Here is a 24923-nt window from a genome sequence, read left to right on the forward strand (position 1 = left end):
AAAAAAAAAAACCCATTCAAAAGTGGGCAAAGGATATGAAGAGACACTTTTCAAAAGAAGACATATATGAGGCCAACAAACATATGAAAAAATGCTCATTATCACTGTTCATTAGAGAAATGCAAATCAAAACCACATTGAGATACCATCTCATGCCAGTTAGAATGGTGATCATTAAAAGCTCTGGAGACAACAGATGCTGGAGAGGATGTGGAGAAATAGGAACACTTTAGCACTGTTGGTGGGACTGTAAATTAGTTCACCCATTGTGGAAGACGGTGTGGTGATTCCTCAAGGACCTAGAAATAGAAATTCCATTTGATCCAGCAATCTCATTACTGGGTATATGCCCAAAGGATTATAAATCGTTCTATACAAAGACACATGCACCCCTATGTTCATTGTGGCACTGTTTACAATAGTAAAGGCCTAGAAGCAATCCAAATGCCCATCAATGATAGACTCGATAAAGAAAATATGGCACATAGACACCATGGAATACTATGCATCCATAAAAAACGATGAGTTTGTGTCCTTTATAGGGACATGGATGAATCTAGAAACCATAATTCTCAGCAAACTGACACAAGAACAGAAAACCAAACACTTCATGTTCTTACTCATAAGTGGGTGTTGAACAATTAGAATACATGGGCACAGGGAGGGGAACATCACACACTGGGGTATGTTGGGGGGTGTGGGGCTAGGGGAGGGACAGTGGTGGTCAGGGAGGTTGGGAGGGATAACACTGGGAGAAATGCCTGCTGTAAGCGACAGGGGGATGGAGATAGCAAATCACCGTGGCATGTGTGTACCTATGCAACAATCCTGCAAGATCTGCACATGTATATCAGAACTTAAAGTACAATTTTTAAAAAATTGAGTCGGTTGAAATAAAGAAATAACAGAGAAAACCATTATGTACAAACTAAAACAAGTAATAAAATTAATGATATTACTATTTGAAATTTTTATATATTCAACACTATTAATCAAGTTAAAAGGCAACCACCAGAAGATATTTATAAGGCAGTTGAAAAATAGTTGCAATACAGAATATTTAAAAATTCCTATAAATGAGGAAACTTAAAAAGTCCAGTAAATAGATAAACATAAACCTTCAGTTCACAGAAGAGAAGTTCCATATGGCCAACAAAGATATGTGGAAAAAAGCTGTCACTTGCTGGTAATAGAAACATGCAAATTAAGACAAGATACTCTTTCATGTCCATCAGACTGGAAATTTTTCAAAAGTCTGGCAATGACAAGTAGTGGTAAGGAAGTAGGGGAGACAGGAAACTTACAAATTCTTAATGTTAATTACTGATAATTAATGAATATTGACATTTTACTATAGGCAGTGTAGCATACATTTGTGAAGAAAAATATGAGGTTGAAAGAGTACACTGGTATGATTTGGAAAGCATTTTTGCAATACCTAGCAAAGTTGGAACTTCAGGACTCAGCAAGACAACTTCTAAAGTATAAAATCCAGAAACACTAGCACAGGGATACGAGTATGCTCCCTGCAGCATTTTTTTGTAATTCCAAAATGTCTGTCGTTGGGAAAATGGCTCCTCTTAGTTTCATCTGCCTCAATACTAAGCATCCACTTTCTGTTTAGGATCTTTCCATCCCTGTCTTCATGGAGTTGAAAATAAGGTCACTGACTCGATCTACCTGCTCCCACTGACATTCCTCTCCTCTTCCCTACAGTTCCCTATCCCCATGGGGATCTCTTTCTATCTCGGAAAATTCACCTCCCATCCTATCTCTGGCCAAGACATGTCATCTAGGCTCACAAATCCTCAAGTTTTCCTTTTCTGGGTACGTTGTTTGACTTCTTCAGATTTCAGTAACTCAAAATTAACAGACAAAAACATTACCTGTCTCACACTTCCTAGGGCCGGTTACCTTCCTGAATGAGGAGGAACAGGCAAAGAAAAATATGTTTAGATAAAATAAAAAGTATAGATTAAAAACCTCAAATATCATCCCACCATATTCTTCTCCTAGAAAATCTTGGGACAGTGACACCCCCACATGCAAATTGGTGCTTGGTTCTGTGGATGGAGGAAGCAAGGGAAGCCTGAACATCTGGTGAATTTCTTGGCTCATCTGAAAGTTTCTGTTGATACCTGGAGTAGATGCACCCTCTTTCATCAATATCCTTTACTGCCTCATCCTGCCCCCCTTAGGAACTTGGCACAAATATGGGCAGAACTTCCCCTGAACATAATTAGGGAGAGAGGTGCCCTAGCAACATAAAAGACAACTGTACAGGAGAGGGGCCTGTCAACAACTGCACATGACTTGGCCCATATTTTCTTTCTCCTCAGTCACCATCCTCCTCCAAATCTCTGTGTTCAAAAAATCAGAGACAGTCACTGGTTTCTATTTAGGGGAGTGAAATGAATCTTGCTGTCATATTGGTGTCCAGCCTTTCTCTCACCCAACATTCAACAACAAAATGGTGTTCTACCTCTCCTTTTCTTCTCTGTGTCTTTCCATTTCTGATATAATAAGTGAATATACAAATGAGTAAAAAGTCAAAAATCCTCCCATACCTCCCTTAGTTTAAAAATGTGAAGAACTGGGTATGTACTTGACCCTATTTTCTCTTTGGTCAAGCACATAAACTGTTTTGGGATGTTTTTTGTTTGTTTGTTGTTTTGAGATAGAGTCTCAGTCTGCCACCCAGGCTGAAGAAACCCCAGGGGCACAATCTCAGCTCACTGCAACCTCTGCCTCCAGAGTAGCTGGGACTACAAGCAGGTGCCAACACACCCTGCTAATTTTCATATTTTTAGTAGAGACAGGGTTTCACCATGTTGGTCAGGCTGGTCTCAAACTCTTGACCTCAAGTGATCTGCCTGACTTGGCCTCCCAAAGTGCTGGGATTACAGGTGTGAGCCACTGCACTCAGTCCCATATTTTTAGGTTTTGACTGTTTAAATGTATTGGTATTATTCATTTTACTCTGATTTTGCTTTTCTAAATCTCTCTCTGTATTGTGAGCATCCCTCCCATTTGGGACCATTTATATGTCCCAATACAAATAAATATAACTCTCCTTAAGAGCTGCATCATTTTCTGTTGCCTGTGTATGTGCATGAACATGCACAAGCGCCATGATTTAATCAGTTACTCATTGATGGATGTTCAGACAGTTTATGATTTATTGTCACTACAATTATACAAATAGTATTGTCTATATATGTTATTTATCAAGTGTGATTTTAATATGTTAGAATTCAATAATTTAAATTGCTATATAATGTATAGATGTTTTATTCATATAGTTGCTGCTAGATTTATTTTCCAAAACAAATTGAGGAATTCACGCTTCTCTCATAAAAGTAAGGGAATCCTCATATATTTGACAATTAGCCAGCAATGGTTATTATTATTGCTGGTTTGAACATTGCCAATTAGACAGGCAAAAAAATATGTATTGTAATTTCAATTCAGTATAAGAATAGTGTAAGGGCAATGATGTCAATCCCAAAGAAAGAGAAGAATGGCTGAAAGCCTGAAATATTTGGCTGTACACTGGTATCTCTTTCTCTACATTCCTCCAGACAGAGGTCTAGGAAAGTTGGAAAAATCTAGTGTTTTCCTTAGTAGTGTTTTCTTTTTTTTTTTTTCTTGGTAGTGTTTTCTTTCAGTTCAACAGAATTATGTCAACTGTTATTACAAGAAAAGGCCATCGACACACCAGTGTAAAAAGGAAAAGGTGGGTCCACCGACTAAAATAAACAAAAGAGCAAACACACATAGAAACAGTTTTAAAACGTAGTAGTCACAATAATACCAAGGAAGCTGGCAGAACAGAGCTAGGCTCAATGCTTATATACTCCAGGTATCTCCTGAACTTTTACTACCTAACTTAAGAAATTAACCACAAGACAGCCTTGGAAAGGTCTAATAGTGGTATTCATATCAGAGTGGATTTTAAAAGTGTATTAACTGTGATCTTACTTTTAGCCTATTTGATACTACTTATTTCAGAACTATTAATGACGTTTGTGGATATATACATTCAACCTTGACTATCAGACTATAAACTTAAAATCAGCAATCTCTTTTACATATTCTTATAATGCCCCAAATCTAGCATAGTGTCAGGTACAGAGTATATGCCCCGAATCTGGCAAAGTGTCAGTACAGTCTGTAAATGTTGATTGCAGAAACTGAAACACCATCAGCATGATAAACCACTGGAAATACTGACACAGATCTGTGGACATATCAGTGCAATGAGCTGAATTGTGTTCAATTCACATGTTGAATTCATATGTTGAAGCCCAAAATTCGTATGTTGGAGCCCTAATGCCTTATGTGACTGTATCTGGAGATAGGGTCTTTAGGAGGTAATTAAGGTTAAATAAGGTCATAAGGGTGGGGTCCTAATCTGATAGTACAGTGGCTTATATGAAGAGGAAGAGAGAGAGAAACCTCTCTCCTTCTCTCCAAGCACATGCACCTGAAGAGAGGCGATGTGAGCACATAGGGAGAAGGCGGCCATCTGCAAGTGAGGAAGCAGGCTCTCACCAGGATCTCAACTGGCTAGCACCTTGATCTTGGACTTCACAGCTTCCAAACTGTGAGAAAGTAAATTTCTCTTGTTCAAGTCAACCAGCCTATGGTATTTTGTTATGACTGCCCTATGAGACTAAAACAGTCAGAGACCCCATGACAAGCCTAATGCTTTTGATTGGTTTAATGACAATGAATGAGAAAAAAGAACAATTATTTTTTTCAAATCATTCTGTAATGTAGTCAATATAGTCATCATCCAAGAATGAATTATAGCACAATACATGGCATGTATGAATTTAAGAATAAGGAGCAACCCAAAGGCTTGAGAATAGAATGTAACAAAGTAGGAAAGTGAGAAAAAAATATTAAAATGTGCCATTAAGTCAAATTTAACAACAAGAAAAGATTTTGTTCTATGTGGAAACTTTTATTCAGCCTGTATCTTATTTGACTCTAAGTTTGATTAGCTGTGATAAAGTTTGAGAAACATTTTAGTCTAATACAAATGCCTCATTTTCTTAGATTTCATCAAAGATTGCTTTAAAAATCACATAAGTGTTGCTTTTAAGCTGTTGCCCCAAAACATTTTCCTAAACTGGAATAGAGAAACTCTTCAAGTGTTTCTTATGAAGCATGGGATCCCACAGAGGAAAAGAAATGTCATTTATTTCTCATATTTGTCTCATATCACATTTTTGTAGAAAGTTGGTTAGAAATTTGCAACCCCAAATTAGCAAGAAAAGTCTATGATAACCTCACCCTCACTAGAGATTCCTTGAATAAAGGTCGCTTTTATAAAGGAATTAACTGAAAAATTTGAAACATGCTTTACACATTTACCATTGTAAAGTCTAAAATGAACATACTTGTGTAGATTCAAAAATCTAGATCTAAGGTACTTTTTTACATTTTATTACTTTTTTTAAAGTAGTAAATAGAAGGATGTTCTAAGCAATTAGCACAGAGATGCTTGACATTTTCACAGCAATCCAATCAACTTAACAGTTAGAGACATATTTTCAATGGCTCGGTTATTCTGAAGGTAACAACTTTTTCTCTTTCCTCTTTTGCTTTTTTCTCTTCAAAATTCACAATTACCTCTCTCAGTTGCTAGAGTGATACACTTAATTTCTAGGGCATTCTGACATATTTTTCATCACCATCACTCCAAGAACTTTAAAATCTGTCACAAGGATAAATGAGCTTTTGAAAACTAAAACTCAAAACTTTATTCTGTTATCCTTTATATACTTTTTTATTGATAATCATGAGCTTTATTAATTGGATTAGTCATCTTTCCCTGTGGCAAAAACTTTGAAAGTAGAATTTTGAGTTTTATTTTTTATTATATCATTTTACTCTAAAATATGTTCAAATAGATTTTTCCACACTGTATAGTATTGTTCTATGTAAAGAACGTTTGTAACTAGGTCAACATACACTGTTTCTAGGCACCACCAAGGAAATAATTGTGTTCTACCCATAACAGAAAATTACCAGAGTAAAAGGATTAAAATGACTCATGCCCTTGATTGGGATGCTCTGTGCTACAGGTGGTGCCAAATCAAGGGCTCTGAAGACTCATGTTATGAGAGTTTCCTTGAGAGGTCAAAAGTCATTCTTTCAAAATAAAAAGACAAAAAACAAGTGGGAAAATGCGTCAGATTCTGAGAAAATGGGATATGGCCTCTCTTCCTCTCTGAGAATGAACATGCACTTTGAGTGGTCTGTGTCTTGGAGGAAACAGAGGAAGCTGGTCTACACAACACCTTTCCCTGCATGATCTAAAAAGGTAAAGAATAACCAACTACTGCCCTGTAGGGCAAGAGCCACCAGTGTGAGAATGACAGAAGAACATTTGGAAGAAACCCCTGGACCCAAAAAGGAAGAATCCATACATCTTCCATCCCTACCTGAGAAAAAAGACTTTCAGAAAGATCAAGAATTTGGTAGCCTAGAAAAGAGGGACTCTCTGCTTTATACACAAATTTTGATACAGTGTCCTACATGAATGTTTTGTTCATTCATTCAGTACTTATTGCTGTCCATGAACTAGATAATAGAAAAGGATAAAATACTGAACAAGCATATATGGCTCCTGTCCTCATACAGCTCATATATAACTAGAACATGTAAATCTGGGCACCATTCTGTATGTCTTTCCTTATCTACACAAAATTTCTCAGTGCACCCTACTTTCTCTATCTTCAAAATAGATCCAGAATTTGGTTGTTCATCACAAAACATCAACTTGGTCCAAGACATAATAATTTTTAGTTGTATTATTGCAATTACCTCCTACCTGACCTACTGTTTCTTAAGTTTGTCCAGTTTCAGCATATTCTCCGAAAAGCAGATGTAGAGATTCCATGAAAACATAATCTCACTGCTCTATTCACAACCTTTCAATGGCTTTCCATCTCACTCGGAATGAAAACTAAGAGTCCTTATCATGGTATACCAGGACCTACATGAGCTGGCCCCATTGCTTCTCTGACTACCTTCCCACCTCCCTCCTTCCTTATTCATTTCACTTTGACTAAATTGACCTCATCACTCATCACTGTTCTTTGAACAGTGCAGGCAAGCCCCGTGCTCAGGGTATTGCATTTCATATACCCTTTTCCTGAAATGTCTTTTCCTCTGCTATCCAAATGATCTCAGACAGCAATGAAGGGCACGTGTAAAAGCTTAAAATTTGCATTTCTTTTAAAATGTTTTGCAACTCAGACTATTCATTATTTGGTACTGATCTCATGCCCAATTTGGTTATATTAGCAAAATTAATTTTTATACAAATGCTATACAATTGCTTTCACCTTGCTTAAAGTCTTTTTCTCTACCTAGAGAGTGTATATTCTGATTCTAACTATCAACATGGTATATTTAATGAGTATTCACTTTTGTCACACCCTAATTTTATCATAAATCATAATTAATGCAGCCTCACTGGTGGCATCAATTAAATCCACAAATGCCAAAGTTAAACTCATTTTCTTTAAAATTCTGTCAATTATAGATGTAATTTTGCACACATATTTTTCTCTGATACCTCACAAAACCCTACTGATTAAAAAAAAGGATACAAGTATAAAATAGAACAAAGTCATATAAAAAAGATAATGTGGTAGGGAAATGAAGGTGTGTGTGCATACTTTACTAACAAATAAGAAATGTCAACATATTTCTGAAAGATCAAAAATAAATGTAAGTGGGTTAATAAAACAGGCAGGAAAAGTTTGAGTAAATTGCTAAGTATTTGAAAAGTTAAAAGCCCATCATATAGGTGAAACATCTTGTATCATTATTTTCTAGGGCAGTCTTTAACTTATTTTTCTAGAATAATTAACAGAAGCCCCCCATTCCTCTCAAAATATGCCAATTTAGAAGACAATTAAATGACCATTATCCCTATGGCATCCCAGGGATTCAGTTTTAGTTTCATAAGAAGCAAGAAAAAGGTACACTGATTACAGTACAGGTGTTCTAGAAAGAATACTAACCCACGTGGCAACATTCATCAGCTTCTTCCACCCCATTCTGAGTCATGTGCTTTTATCTCCTAGGTAAAAATGAAACAAACAACAAAAAAAAAGCCTTTTCTTTATAAACTGAATGTCTAGGTAAGCATGTTTTGAAGGTGAATATTGATGCCCACAGTAAACCTCTCCGCATCTGGAATTTTGAGACCTACAGCATGGCAGCCTGCTCCTTTTCATCCTGAAGTGAGGCGTGTCAGTTCCCACTCAACTCTACCACACACACACAGAGTTTGCCATCACATCACCACTGCACCAGGAAGGTGGAACTATACTAGCAAGCCAGTCCTCTTCTCTTAATTATGAGTGGTCAAACAATGATCATCAGGCACAGCTGCCTGAGGAGAAAGATCAAAATACCAAACAAAATGACTGGTCACACAGGAAACTCCACTAATTAGACAGTATTTTTATTATTTTACACAGAGTTTTTCTCTGGGTTTGCCTACATGTTGTTTCTAAGCTACCCAATGTAGGGTATTTTGTTACAGCAGCCCAAGCAAAGATAGGCAGTAGTATGTTTAGCTGTGTCCCCACCCAAAATCTCATCTTGAATTGTAGTCCAAATTGTAATCCCCAATGTTGTGGGAGGGACCACATGGGAGGTGATTAGTTCATGGGGGTGATTCCCCCATGCTGTTCTCATGATAGTGAGTGAATTCTCATGAGATCTGATGGTTGTATAAGGGGCATTTCCCCACTTTGCTCTGCACATTTCTTTCCTGCCACCATGTGAAGAAGGATGTGTTTGCTTCCCCTTCTGCCATGATTGTAAGTTTCCTGAGGCCTTCCCAGCCATGCTGAACTATCAGTCAACTAAACCTCTTCCCTTTATAAATTACCCAATCTCAGGTATTTTTTCATAGCAGCATGAGAACAGACTGATACAGGCAGCTATTACTGATATTTCAGATTTACTACAGAAAAGCACACTTGTCATGTATTTGTAGAACTCAGTATATTAAGTACTTATTTTGTGTATATTGAATATTAACTTTTAAGAAGATTATATATTAGAATTTAACTTCTCATTGATGTCATTCATTGGTTCATTCAACAATATTCAGTAGTTGTCCATTATATATAAAGCCATGGCATAGATACACATTGTCACCTTAAAAAATGTATAGATTACCCTGATATGTTGCAGGAGGAACTGTAAAAGGGTGCAACCACTTTAAAAATTAGTTTGGCAGTTCTTCAAAAGGTTAATCAGATAAGCTACTATATGACTCAATAATTCTACTCCCAGGAATATGTCAAGAGAAACAAAACCAAATGTATATTCAAAAATTTGTATGTGTTTACTGCAACATTATTCATAATAGCAAAAAAGTGGAAAAATTTTAACTGTCCATCAACTGATAAATGGACAAATAAAATGTGGTGTATTTGCCCAGTGGATTCTTACTTAGTGACAGAAAAATGAAGTATTAATACCTGCTACAACATGGATGAACCCTAAAAATACTTTGCTAAGTTAAACAACCTATTGTATTATTCTATTCACATAAAACATCCAGAATAGATAAAATACAGACACAGAAAATAGATTAATATGTGCCAGGAGTGAGTCAAGGAGTCCATTCCCTTACTTTCAACTTTCCCTTGAGATCAGCCCAAGAATGAAATTAAGAAATTATATGTTGTGAGATCATTAATGTAAAATGTCAATGAATCATAATGTTGAATTGTGTAAGTCAGGCAAGATTTTAATATCTCAAAGATTATTTTCCATCCATTAAACAAAAGAAAAGCACTAGTATTATTTTCACTTTGTTAAATTATTATCCTTCTGTTCTTTTATTGGTATATTAAATTTCAATAAAATACAAAGTCTAATTAGTCTTCACAGATAAAAATATTTTCTTCCATCTGAAAATACACCAAAACAAAAAAGCAGGCTGTGAACAAATAGATATATTAAGATTGGCAGATTGTTCATAATTGTTAGAAGTTGGGTGATAATGGTTTGGCTGTATCTCATCTTGAATCGTAATTCCAATAATCCCCACATGTGAAAGGTGGGACCAGGTGGAGGTATTTGGAACATGGGGGCAGTTTCCCCCATGCTGTTCTTGTGATAGTGAGTGGATCTCATGAGATCTGATGGTATTATGAGTGTCTGGCATTTCCCCTGCTTGAACTCACTCCTTCCTGCTGCCTTATGAATAACATGCCAACTTCTCCTGTGTTCTCCATGATTCTAAATATCCTGAGGCCTCCCCAGCCATGTGGAACTGTGAATTAATTAAACTTCTTTTCTTTATTAATTATCCAGTCTTGGGTATTTCTTCACAGCAGTGTGACAACTGACTCATACAGGTTATGAGTATGCAGAATACTTTATACTGTTCACTCTATTTTTAATACATTTGGATATGTTCATTTATAAATAAATAATAAGTAATTCTTATAATGGATATTTGTAAAGTCTTTCCCTCAGCTCCAAAAGACAATAACGTCATATTCCTCATTTAGAATTGAGGAATGTGGTAGACAGGTCACATAACAGAGGTTTTATACAGTGAGGATGGCAGAATAGCCCTCCAAAGATATTCATACCCCAAACCCTGAGACCAATAAATATGTTACCTTGTGTGGCAAAAGGGTCTTGGAATATGTAATTAAGGTTATAGGCCTTAAAATAGGAATTGTAGCTTCTATTACCAAGGTGGGCACATTCTAATCACATGAGCCCTTAAAAGCAGAGAACTTTCTCTAGCTGCAGGCAGAAGTGGTGCAGAAGAAGGAGAAGTGAAAGAGATTCCAAGTGTGAGAATGACTCAAAGCACACTAGCTTATCTGGAGATGGAGGAATTCAGGCGATCTTACGTCCCTAAGAGAAGCTGTTCATTCACAGCCTGCAAGGAAACAGAGACTTCACCTCTGAAGCCCAAATACCTGGATTCCAACAGCCAACCTGAATGAGGTTGGAAGAAGATTCTCCCTCACAGCCTTTGAATACTAATCCAGCTTGCCAACAACTTGATTTCAGCCTATAAAACTCAGGCCAGAGAGAACAGCTAAGCTCACCAGAATTCTGAGTTAAAGAACTGTGAGATAATAAATTTGAATGGTTTAAGTAGCCAAGTTTGTGGTAATCATAAGGTAGCAGTAGGTCATAAATACATCATACTTTACATTGAAAGATCAAATTTGCTGAAAAATGTTTAAAATGACTTATTCCTAACTCAAAGGCAAAACAATGAGAAATTATTAAATTCTAATATTTTACCTGTCACAATGGGAAAATATATAAATAGAAGACATGGAAGCAAAATTCATTGCTTTATGGTATTCACCATATTTCAAAATAACAAGGTAACCAAACATTTTTCTAAATGCTACAACCTGACAAAATCATACATATAATCAGATCCTGGCTTGATTTAATGATGTATAATGAGAGTTGGATTTGAATGAAGGTATAGACAGTCTAAAGTAGCTCAAATGAGAAACTTCTTGTCATTATAATTTATCATTATTTACTTTTTCTGTCATTCTAACCTCCATTTAAAGAATCTGGTTTTTAAAAATCTTGGTTTAGTTATGCAAAAATAATACCTAGAGTAGGTAAGCTTTCAGAAAAATGAAAGCATTCATGAGCCAAAAAAGTTTTGGGAGAGTAATTGGTGATATATTTCAGAAGTCAGGATAATGTACTTGACTTTTGATCTAAAATTCCACACCTATTTTTTGGGAGTAATGTATTTTATTAGATTCATTTATTCAATAAATTGTTATTGAATGTCCATCTTATATCATGTATTTTTTAATCAGATTAAAAATACAGAGATCAATAAGATAGTAACCTGCTCCCAATGAGCTCACACACAGTTTAATGGAAATATTACTTTTTTTCAATTACACTTTAAGTTCTGGGGTACATGTGGAGATGTGCTGGCTTGCTACATAGGTATACACATGCCATGGTGGTTTCCTGCCCCCTTCAACCGTCATCTACTTTAGGTATTTCTCCTAATGTTATCCTTCCCCAGCCCCTCACCCTCCAACAGGCCCCAGTGTGTGATGTTCCCCTCCCTATGTCCATGTGTTCTCATTGTTCAGCTCCCACTTATGAGTGAGAACATGCAGTGTTTGGTTTTCTATTCCTGTGTTAGTTTGCTGAGAATTATGGTTTCCGGTTACATCTATGTCCCTGAAAAAGACATGAATTCATCCTTTTGTATGGGTGTACGGTATTCCATGGCCCACATCTATTTTTTAAGGAAATAATTCTAATGGTGTTTCTTATCTTCAACTCAGTAACTCTACATCAACATACTAAGGAAATAATGTTAGATGTAGCTACATAAAAATAAATATTAAAATGCAAATAAATATGTTATACTAATTGTCATTATAGCACAATATAAAACAGCAAAATTGCTAACAACCTAAACATCCAGCAAAAGTGGTAAGTTAAGGCACACCCACATAATGAAATGCTGTATGGTCTATTAAAAGTATGTTGTAGATAGGTACTTATTCACATGTTAAAGGCTTTTTTTTCCACATGGGTAATGTGCCGACGTTTGAGTGAGACACATCTCACACATGAATGGGAAGATCCAAGCATCACACTTATGAACTACAAAAGGATCAACATGTAAAAGTAAAACAAATCAGCAACAAAATAGTATTACAGTGAAACGTCTGAAAGTATATGCACCAAAATGTAGTTTTTTTCTGTCAGTCTGCATCCTTTGACATTTCCATTATGATCATAAACTTAGTAATAATAAACTAACAAAGATGTTATTTTTAAGCAGTGAAATTTATATTTCTGTGCTTTTATATAAATTTCCATAAAGTTGTTTATCCAATTAGAACAAAAATGATTGTTTATATTTTAGGGAAAATGACAAAATAGTTTTTTATTTGGAGCAAAAAATTAAGACAAAGAATATTCTCCTTTTCCTCATGTTTACATGTCTTGCATTAAAAAAATTATCACTAGTTTTGTTACTTACCAAAAATATATCTAATATCCTCTCCCACCATTATTTCATTAATTTTGTTTAAACTATGCACCAAATTTCATTAGTCAGACTCATTCATTTGAAAATGTTGCACAGTTTCAGAGCTTCAATATCTTCCTTTACCGCTACAGAAACTTTATTTGAAAGTTTTATGTCCAAACACTGGCTAGAGAACCAAACATGATTCTACTGGCTCTGAACATATCAAAAATAATGGAACCATTTGGCTTTCAAGGAAGAAAGGAAGTGAAAACGTAGCTTTTGGAGATAAGTATGTATCTCAGACAAATCTAAAACATACGTTTTATCAGGTTTTTCTCCATTTCAACTTTCAGTGCTTGTATTGACTGGCATAGAATGATGACTTTCAATGAAAAATCAAAGGAGGTCCTAGTGATCCAAAGGATTGCAGCATTTGAAATATGTTGTGGATTTACTTGTTGCTAAGTCTCTAACTGCTGCTCAAGCCTAGGGAGTAAAAGTTGGGACACCACCCTCATGATCTCATCTAACCCTAATCACCTCCCAAGTCTCCAACTCCTAATAGCATCCCCATTGGGGGTTAGTGTTTCAACATATGAATTGAGGAAGGACATAAAAATGCAGTCCATAATACCTATTTTGTAAAATTGCTTGAGAGTTAAATTGCGTTCTGCATATAACACAGAGCCTGATATAATAAGTAGTACCCACACTGTATAGCAATGATTACTGGTAGGGGAAGTTAGTGGGTGAGAGTGAATAAACAGTATGAGCTAAGGTATGGAGGTGGGAATGGGTCATTTGTGTTCAGGCAATGGTGATCAGGTAAGACCAGCTGGGATGTAACATTCATTTTAGACACAGGAAGGAAATATCAGAAGATCAGAATCCTGGATTTCCTTGGACACCTCTTTCTTCCTAATTGTCTAATGCTTCTGGCAGATATTGGTCTCTACTTCCTCTCAAAATGCCCATTACTTCCAGAAGAGCAACAGGAATATTCAGATAAGTAGCCAGCAATCATAAAAGTGGAAATTACTTTAGCTGCTCATTCAGAGCATGTCCTCAATATAACTGAGCAAAGGAAAGTTGAATATTCCCAAGGCAGACATGCAGTAAAAACCCTAGCTCCAAGACCTCTATTACTGTCTCAAGAGGATGTGCACAATGAGGCTATGCAGAGAACTACATTACAGAGAGGCACTTAAGCTTCCTTTTCATTAACCTTGGAATGCAAGCTGCCTATTGTTTTGCTTTGAAATTGGCCCTTATAGATTTGCAGTTGGTGTTGGAAATGTCCTTATTTTAGTAGATAGATCTACTCTTTCAACTCTTTTTGCTTTGTGTTATGACAATTACATATGATAGAACGATGCAGTAAACAAAGCAGGTAAGTTTCAAGTAGCTAAGGTACAAGAAAATAGGGTAAATTTACAATTAGGAAATTGATATCATTCGGTGGTTCAGCTGGAAGAATAGTGGTGTTCTAGATCCTCGCTACTATTCAAAGTGGTTTCCCAAACCAGCAGCAACAGCATCACATGAGAATGATTAGAAATGCAGGGTCTCAGACACCATTCCACACCTACTGAATCAGAATTTGTATTTTAACAAGGTCCCCTTATAATTCGTATGCACACTAACAATTGAGAGGTACTGTTAGTTAATAATTGACAGTCACTCACAATTGTGTTGTGGCTTTAGAAACACTTCCCTGACCCCACAACTCTTATAAGTTAGGAATTGAATTCAGCTGCTAGTCACACATTTGGGGTTTTATTTTTCTGATGTATGAAAAGTCAGTAGTTAGTGCAGAGCTGAGAAAGAAGCCGCATAACGCCATCAGAAACTCAAGTTCATGCCATCTTTATGATCAGTGATCCTTAATATATGTTTGTCACCACAGGTCAGAAGAAGAAAGCTCCACACCTTGTATGAGTTCCAGGCGAAAGGAAAGAAGCATAAAATCAAAGTGCCTGATATGATTTGGCTCTGAGTCCCCACCCAAATCTTATCTCAAATTACAATCCACATGTATTGAGAGAGTAACCAGGTGGGAGGTGATTGGATCACAGGGAAAGTTTCCTTCCATGCTGTTCACGTGATAAAGAGGAAATTCTCATGAGAGCTGATGCTTTAAAAGTGTTTGGCATTTCCCTCCTCACCCTCTCTATCTCCTGTCACCTTGTGAAGAAGGTTCTTGCTTCTCCTTCACCTTCTGCCATGATTGTAAGTTTCCTGAAGCCTCCCAAGCCAGGAGGAACTACACATCAGTTAAACCTCTTTTGTTTATAAATTACCCAGTCTCAGGTAGTACCTTTATAGTAGTGTAAAAATGAACTAATACGTGGAGTGGGGTACTGCTATAAAGATACTTGAAAATGGGGAAGTGACTTTGCAACCAGTAATGGGCAGAAGTTGGAATAGTTTGGAAGGCTCAGAAGAGGACAGGAAAATGTGGGAAAGTTTGGAATTCCCTAGTGGCTTGTTGAATGGTTTTGATCAAAATGCTGATAGTGATATGGACAATGAAATCCAGTCCGAGATGGTCTCAAATGGAGATGAACTGTAGCAAAAGTCACTCTTGCTATGCTTTAGTGAAGAGACTGGCAGCATTTTGCCTCTGCCCTAGAGATGTGTGAAAATTTGAACTTGAGAGAGATGATTTAGAGTATATGGCAGAAAAAATTTCAAGCAGCAAAGTATACAAGAGGCCAATTCTGGCTTATTCTGAAAGCATTCAGTTATATGTGTTCATAAAGAGATGGTTTAAAATTGGAACTTATGTTTAAAAGGGAAGCAGAGCACAAAGGTTTAGAAAATTTGCAGTCCAGTCATATGAAAAAGAAAACCTCATTTTCTGAGGAGAAATTTAAGCCAAGAAGCTGCATATTAACAAGCAAGACAATGGGAAAATGTCTCCAGGGCATGTCAGAGATCTTCAAAGTAGCCCCTCCCATCACAGGCCCAGAGGCCTAGGAGAGCACAATGGCTTCTTGGGCCAACCCAGAGCCCCACTGCTCTTTGCAGCCTCCAGACATAGGGCCCTGCATTGCAGCTGCTCCAGCTCCAGCCATGGCTAAAAGGGACAAAAGTACAGCTTCAGCTGTTGCTTCAGAGGATGCAAGCCCCAAGCCTTGGCAGCTGCCACATGGTGTTGGACCTGTGAGCGTATAGAAGACAAGAGTTGAGTACTGGGAACCTCCATCTAGATTTCAGAGGATGTATAAAAACCCCTAGCTGTCCAGACAAAAGTCTGTAGCAGGAGTGATGCCCTCATAGAGAACCTCTTCTATGGCAATGCAGAGGGGAAATGTGGGGTTGGAGCCCAAACACAGAGTTCCCATTTGGGCACTGCCTAGTGGAGCTGTGAAAAGAGGGGCACCATCCTCCAGACCATGGAATGGTACATTCACTGACAGTTTGCACCATGCACCTGGAAAAGCCACAGGCACTCAATGTCATCCTGTGAAAGCAGTCACAGTGGCTATACCCTGCAGAGCCACAGAGATGGACATGCCCAATTCTGTGGGAGCCCACTTCTTGCATCACCATAACCTGGATGTGAAACACAGAGTCAAAGGATATCATTCTGGAGCTTTTAAGATATAATGACTGCCCCGCTGGGTTTCGTACTTACATGGAGCCTGTGGCCCCTTTGTTTTGGCCAATTTCTCCCATTTGGAATAACATATAAAAGAGAAAAAAAAGAAAAAAATGACACCTCCAAATGAACACAGTAATTTTTCAGTAACAGATCCCAATCATAAGAAAATATACAAGAAGTCAGAAAAGGAATTCAACACAGTAATCTTAAGGAAATTTATTGAAATAAAAGAGAATATAGACAATTAAACAAAATCAGGAAAACAATTCATATTTTGAATGAGAAATTCAACAATGGGATAGATTTTTTTAAATAAATAAAATGCCTAAATACAATCAGGAGTTTCAACAACAGACTAAACCAAGCAAAGGAAAGAATTTCTGAATTTGGGGACAGTCTTTTGAAATAACACAAGCAGACAAAAAATATATAAATAAAAAGGAAAAAAGAAAATTTACAGGATTTATGAGACATCAGTAAGTAAACAGATATTTATATTATGAGTGTTACAGAAGAAGAAGAGTATGGAAAAGGTGTAAAACCTTATTTGCTAAATTAGTATAATAGCTGAAGACTTCCCAAGCTGTGGGGAGAGAGAAGGGCATCTAAATCAAGGAAGCTCAAAGAACTGCAAATAGATGCAGCTCAAGGAGCTCCCTTCTAAGGCATATTATAGTCAAATTGTCAAAAGTCAAACACAAAGAAAGAATTCTAAAAAGGGCAAGAAAAAAAAAGGCATCAAGTTACATATAAAGGAATATGTATTAGACTAACAATGGATTTCTTAGCAGAAACCTTACAGGCTGGAAAAGAATGAGATGCTTTAGTCCAAATACTGAAAGAAAAAACAGCTGGCTAAAAATATACCCAGCAAAGCTATCTTTCAAAAATGAAGGAGAAATCGAATAATTCTCAGATGAGTAAAAACTAAGGGAATATTTTCACCACTAGACTGACCTTACAAGAAATGCTCAAAGGAGTCTTACATCTGGAAGTAAAAAGACAATAACCACTATCATGAAACATACAAAACTGTAAAACTCACCAAGAAAGCCAATACACTAAAGAGAAAAAGAAAGAAATCAAAACATCACTACAAAAAACCACCCAACCACAAAAATTAACAATAATAGAGGAAGAAACAAAGAATATACTAAACAACCAGAAAAAGAGACAGTAAAATAACACAAATAAGTTCTTGCCTACCAATAATAACCTTGAAAGTAAATGAACAAAATTTCCCATTTAAAAGATACTGATGAGCTGAATGGATTTCTTTAAAAAAAAAAAATACCCAACTACATGCTGCCTATAAGAAATTCATCTCAGCGGTAAAGACACAGATAGATTGAGAGTGAAGGGATGGAAAAAGATATTCCACCAAAGGTGAGCAGGAGTAACTACACATAAAAGACAAAACAGTTCAAGTTAAAAAGTATGAAAAGGAAACAGAGGGGCAATATATAATAATAAAAGGACCAATTCATCAAGAAAATATAACAAATGTAAATATATATGCACCCAACTGTCAGGGTCACCACTTGCAGGGGTCTGTCCTGCAGATCCTGACCCAGTGACAGATGAATAAATTCACTCACACACAGAATACAGTGAATAAGCAGGCTAGGTGTTCACGGATGCTTACAGACTCCCTGGAGAGTGCTGTAAACTCCCTGGAGAGTTGTGATCTCCAGCCCCCACCAGCCAGTGAGACTCACATTTATTCAGTAAGTTTAACTGACAAAGGCTTGAGTCAACACCACTAGAGGTTAAAGATTAAAGGACAGGTTCCCATGCCCAAAGCAAACATCATTAGTGAGTAATATCCCTGGTCAACCTCCCCCACACCCACCCCAGAGAGCCATTCAGAATGATCAAAGGCTAATGAGTAAACAAGTTAGTTAGGTAAACTATTCACATTCTTTATCTCTGCACCCTAATCTGTCTGGCTCCTGCAAAGAGACTCTGGCTGCCTTCAGCCAAGAACTATAGAAAAAACCCTTGAGCCTGCTAAAAGAGTTTGGGACTATATTCCACAACTTTCTCTAATAATTTTCCCTTAATATTTTTGCTACCACCCTAAATGAATTCCCACACCCAACACTGGATCACCCAGACATATAGAGCAAATGTTATTAAATTGAAATGGACAGATAGACCCCAATACAATAATATTAAAGGTTGAGGAATTCAATGCTCCACTGTCAGCATTGGACAGATCATCTAGACAAATAATCAAAAAAAAGAAACAGGCCGGGCGCGGTGGCTCACGCCTATAATCCCAGCACTTTGGGAGGTCGAGGCGGGTGGATCACAAGGTCAAGAGATCGAGACCATCCTGGTCAACATGGTGAAACCCCGTCTCTACTAAAAATACAAAAAAAATTAGCTGGGCGTGGTGGCGCGTGCCTGTAGTCCCAGCTACTCAGGAGGCTGAGGCAGGAGAATTGCCTGAACCCAGGAGCTGGAGGTTGCGGTGAGCCGAGATCGCGCCACTGCACTCCAGCNAAAAAAAAAAAAAAGAAAAAGAAACACTGGATTTAAAATGCACCATACAGCAAATGGACCTAATAGTCACTTACAAATCATTTTACCCAACAGCTGCAGAATACATATTATTCTTATCAGTGCAAGGAACATTCTCCAGGATTGACCACATGTTAGAACATGAAACAAGTCTCAATTTTTTTTTCAGAGAGAGAGCAATAACTGTTTTTATTATACTTACAATGAAACGACTGAAGCCCGGAACATTGACAATTTTCTTCCAAGTCATACAATTTAGCTAAACTGAGTTTTTTGAGCCACATTGCTTCCTACTCTTTTTAGAATAGTAACTTCTGTTTCTAAATTGTTTTTTTCTATATATATACACTTTAAGTTCTGGGGTACCTGTGCAGAATATGCAGGTTTGTTACATAGGTATACATGCCATGGTGGTTTGCTGCACCCATCAATCCATCATCTACATTAGGTATTTCTCCTAATGCTATCCTGCCCCTGGCCCCACCCCTCCCAATAGGCCCCAGTATGTGAGATTCCCCACGCTGTGGTCTGGATAAGAAGAATCAATATTATGAAAATGGCCATGCTGCCCAAAGTAATTTATAGATTCAATGCTATCTCCATCAAGCTACCATTGACTTTCTTCATATAATTTTTAAAAACTACTTTAAATGTTATATGGAACCAAAAAAGAGCCCACATAGTCAAGACAATCCTAAGCAAAAAGAACAAAGCTGGAGGCATCAAGCTACTTGACTTGAAACTATACTACAAGGCTACAGCAACAAAAGCAGCATGGTACTGGTACCAAAACAGATATATAGACCAATAGAACAGAACAGAAGCTTCAGAAATAACACCACACATGTACAGCTATCTGATCTTTGACAAAAACAAGCAATGGGGGGAAATTCTCTATTTAATAAATGGTGTTGGGAAAACTGTCTAGCCATATGCAAAAAACTGAAACTGGATCCCTTCCTACACTTACACAAAAATTAACTCCAGATGAATTAAAGATTTAAACATAAGACCTAAAACCATAAAAACCTTAGAAGAAAACCTAGGCAATACCATTCAGGAAATAGGCATGGGTAAAGACTTCATAACTAAAATACCAAAAGCAAAGGCAACAAAAGCCAAAATTGACAAATGGGATTTAATTAAACAAAAAACCTTTTGCACAGCAAAACAAAATATCATCAGAGTGAACAGACAACCTACAGAATCAGAGAATATTCTTGCAATCTATCCATCTGATAAAGGGCTACTATTCAGAATCTACAAATAACTTAAACAAATTTACAAGAAAAAAACAAACAACCCTATCAAAAAGTAGGTGAAGGATATAAAAAGGCATTTCTTAAAAGAAGGCATTTATGCAGCCAAAAAACATATAAAAAAAAAAGCTCAACATCACTGGTCATTAGAGAAATGCAAATCAAAACCATATTGAAATACCATCTCATGCCAATTAGAATGGCCATCACTAAAAAGTCAGGAAACAACAGATGCTGGAAAAGATGTGGAGAAATAGGAATGCTTTTACACTGTTGATGAAAGTGTAAATTAGTTCAACCATTGTGGAAGACAGTGTGGGGATTCCTTAAGGATCTAGAACCAGAAATACCATTTGACCCAGCAATCCCATTACTGGGTAAATACCCAAAGGATTATAAATCCTTCTACTATAAAGACACATGCACACATATGTTTCCTGTGGCACTGTTCACAATAGTAAAGACTTGGAACCAACCCAAATGCCCATCAATGATAGACTGGGTAAAGAAAATGTAACACATATACATCATGGAATAATATGCAGCCATAAAAAGGACAAGTTTATGTCCTTTGCAGGGACATGGATGAAGCTGAAAACCATCCTTCTCAGCAAACTAACAGAAGAACAGAAAACCAAACACCACATGTTCTCACTCGTAAGTGGGAGTTGAACAATGTCTCAATTTTTTAAATAGAAATTATATCAACTATCTTATGTAACTGCAACAGAACAAAATTAGAAATCAATGAGGGGCATTTGAAACTATACAAATACATTGCATTTAAACAACAGTCTCCTGCATGAACACTGGGTGAATGAGGAAATTAAGGATGAAGTTTTAAAATTCCTTGAAACAAATGCAAATAGAACCCAAACATACCAACACCTATGGAACAAAACAAAAGCAGTATTAAGAGGCAAGTTTAGGCCAGGCATGGTGGCTCATGCCTATAACCCCAGCGCTTTGGGAGGCTGAGGCCAGCAGATCACATGAGGTTGGGAGTTCAAGACCAGCCTGGCCAACATGGTGAAATCCCATCTCTATTAAAAAAGAAAACTACAAATATTAACCCAGCTAGGCAACAGAGCACGATTCTGTCTCAAATAATAGTAATAATGCCAGAGACTGGGTTATTTATTAAGGAAAGAGGCTTAATTGACTCAATTCCACATGGTGGGGGAGGCCTCACAACCATGGCAGAAGGTGAATGAGGAGCAAAACTACATCTTACATGGTGGCCCGGCCAATATAGTGAAGCCTCACTTCTACAAAATACATGAAAATTAGCCAGCATGGTGGCATGCTCCTATAATCCCAGCTACTCAGGAGTCTGAGGCACAAGAATTGCTTGAACCCAGGAGTCAAAGGTTGTAGTGAGCCAAGATCATGCTACTGCACTCCAACATGGGTGACAGCACGAGACTCTATCTCAAAAAAAAAGAGGCAAGTTTATAGTGATAAATGTCTACACTAAAAAACTAGAAATATTTCAAATAAACAACTTAATATTGCATCTCAAAGAACTATAAAAGCAAGAATAAACCAAACCCACAGTTAGTAGGATAAAAAGAAATATCAGATCAGAAATAAAATTGAGATAAAAAACACAAAAGATCAACAAAACAAAAAGTTGGCTTTGTAAAAAGATAAACAAAAGTGACAAACCATTAGCTAGACTTAAGAAAGAAGATCTAAATAAAAGAATAAGAAACAGAAAATATGTCACACCAGATAACACAGAAATAAAAATGATTATTAAAAATATTATGAACAACTATACACTTATAAATTCAAAAATCAAGACAAAATAAATTCCTCAACACATACAACATATGAAAATTAAAGCAAGAATAAATGGAAAACCTGAACAGACCAACAATAAATAATGAGATTGAATTCATAATAAAAGGTCTTCCAGCAAAGAAATGTCCAAGACCAGATAACTTCACTGCTAAATTCTACCAAAATTTTAAAGATTTAATATCAATTCTTCTCAAATTATTTCAAAAAATTTGAAATGGAAGAAACTCTTCCTAGCTCATTTGATGACGCCAACATAACCCCTGATACCAAAACCAGAAAAGGGCACAACATAAAAAGAAAACTACAGGCCAATATTCCTAATCAACACAGACACACAAAACCTCAACAAAATACTAGCGAACCAAATCCAATAATACACCAAGAAGATAATATGCCATGATCAACTGGGATTTATCCCAAGAATGCAAGGATGGTTGAAAATATGCAAATCAATAAATGTGATACATCAATAAATGTGGAACACCATACCAACAGAATGAAGGATAAAAACATGATCATCTTGATAGATGCAGAAAAGGCATTTGATAAAATTCAACATCCCTTCATTATAAAAGTTCTTAATAAATTAGGGATAAAAGGAGAGTACTTCAACACGATAAAGGCCATATATTACAAACCTACAGCTAATATCATACTAAATTTGAAAGAGCTGAAAACTTTTTTACTAAGAAGTAAAATAAGACAAGGAAGCCCGATCTCACCATTCCTATCTAACATAGAACTAGAAGTCCTTGCCAGAACAATTAAACAAAAGAAAGAACTAAAGTGCATCTAAACCAAAAAGGGGATATCAGTCTGTTTTCAGATGACATGTTCTTATATAGAGAGAAACCTAAATACTCTACCTAAAAACTCTTAGAACTAATAAATTCAGTAAAGTTGCAAGATGCAAAATCCACATACAAAAATCAGTAGCATTTCTATGCACAAACAACAAATTAGCTGAAAAAGAAACCAACAAAGCAATCTTATTTACAATAGCTATGCCCATACACACACACACACACACACGCACGCACACACACATGCGCGCGCGCGCACACACACACACATACACACAAAATACCTAGGAATAAATTTAACCAAGGATGTGAAAGAAATCTGCAAGGAAAACAAAACATTGATGAAAGTAAGTGAATAGTATACAAATAGAAAGATATCCCATGCTCATAGATCAGAAGAATTAATAGTATTAAGATGACCACTCTAAGCAATCTACATATACAATGCAATCCTTATTAAAATGTTAATGACAGTCTTCACAAAAATAAAGAAAAAAATCTTAAAACTTGTTTGGAACCACAAAAGATTCCTAATAGCCAAAGCAATCCTGAGCAAAAGGAACAAAGCTGGAGCCATCACACTATCTGGCTTCAAAATATACTACAAAGCTGTAGTAACCAGAACAGAATGGTACTGGCATAAAAACAGACACCTAGACCAACAAAACAGGATGGAGAACCCAGAAATTCATTCATATATCTATATCCAACTGATTTTTTATAAAGGTGCCAAAAAAACTCATTGAGGAAAAGGCAGTCTCTTAATACATGATTCTGGGGAAAATGAATACCCACACACAGAAGAATTTAACTAGACGCCAGCATCTTGTCCTACAAGAAAATGAACTCAAAATGTATCAAAGACCTGCTTGTATGATCTGAAACTATAAAACTGTTAGAAGAAAATGCAGGGAAAATATTTTATGAATAAACCTCCAAAGTACATGCAACAAAAGCAAAAATAAACAAATGGGATTGTATCAAACTAAAAAGCTTCTTCACAGCAAAGGAAACAAGCAACAGGTTGAAAAGACAACCCAAAAAATGGGAAAAAAAATTTGCAAACCATTCAACTGGCAGGGAATTCATATTCAGAATACACAAGGAACTCAAACATCCTAACCATTACAGAAAAAAATTTTCATGGGCAAACAATCCGAGCAGACATTACTCAGAAGACATACATACAAATGGTCAAAAAATACATGAAAAAAATGCTCTAAACATCAGAGAAATGCAAATTGAAACCACGATGAGTTATCATCTCACCCCAACTAGGATGGCTATTATCAAAAAGACAAAAAAATTACAAATAACTAGAATAGCTTTATTTCAAAAAAAAAAAAAAAAAGATTAAATGGCAAAAAAAAAAAAGAAAGAAAGAAAAAGAAAGAAAGAAAATGGGACAAAAAAGAGAAAATATCAACCACATACACTTGGAGAATCTACAGAGGCATAGAATTCAGGGACATTCCCTCAATGCCCTCGTTTTAATGTCTGCATATGACAGTTTCCCACTAGGCTCCAAGTTCTATAAGAGCAGGTAGTCTCTCTTCCTATCATAGTATGACCAGTATAACTTAACCACAGTGGGAGCACATAGTAAGTGTTCAAAGGAGAGAGAGAGTAGGGAAGAAAGGAGAGAGGAGGGAGGGAGGAAGTGAATGTAAGTAGAGTTATTTTGCCCTTTTTCTATATTGAAAGCAATCTATTTCTTTTGAGTAACAACCCCAATCTACCCTACAGCAAAAGACTGGTCTTACAGAACCACTTTAGAGGTGCATAAATGTCTTTTTAATATCATAAATCTTCAATACAGTTTTATTCTCTTTACATTTCATATTTTCCCTCAGATAATCTTTATTTCCTTGAAC

The 24923-nt window shown here is 36.5% G+C and overlaps 1 long non-coding RNA gene and 1 pseudogene across 1 annotated transcript in view; both read right to left on the reverse strand.

Moving 5' to 3' along the window:
• Window positions 1-24923, reverse strand: part of LOC119473190 — a 121511-nt gene that overhangs the window by 68944 nt on the left and 27644 nt on the right. The gene's annotated exons all lie outside the window — the stretch shown is intronic.
• On the reverse strand, window positions 12595-12687 carry LOC119473195 (annotated as a pseudogene).

The sequence above is a fragment of the Cebus imitator genome, unplaced genomic scaffold, assembly GCF_001604975.1.
Source record: "Cebus imitator isolate Cc_AM_T3 unplaced genomic scaffold, Cebus_imitator-1.0 Scaffold138, whole genome shotgun sequence".
NCBI classification, from domain to species: Eukaryota; Metazoa; Chordata; class Mammalia; order Primates; family Cebidae; genus Cebus; species Cebus imitator.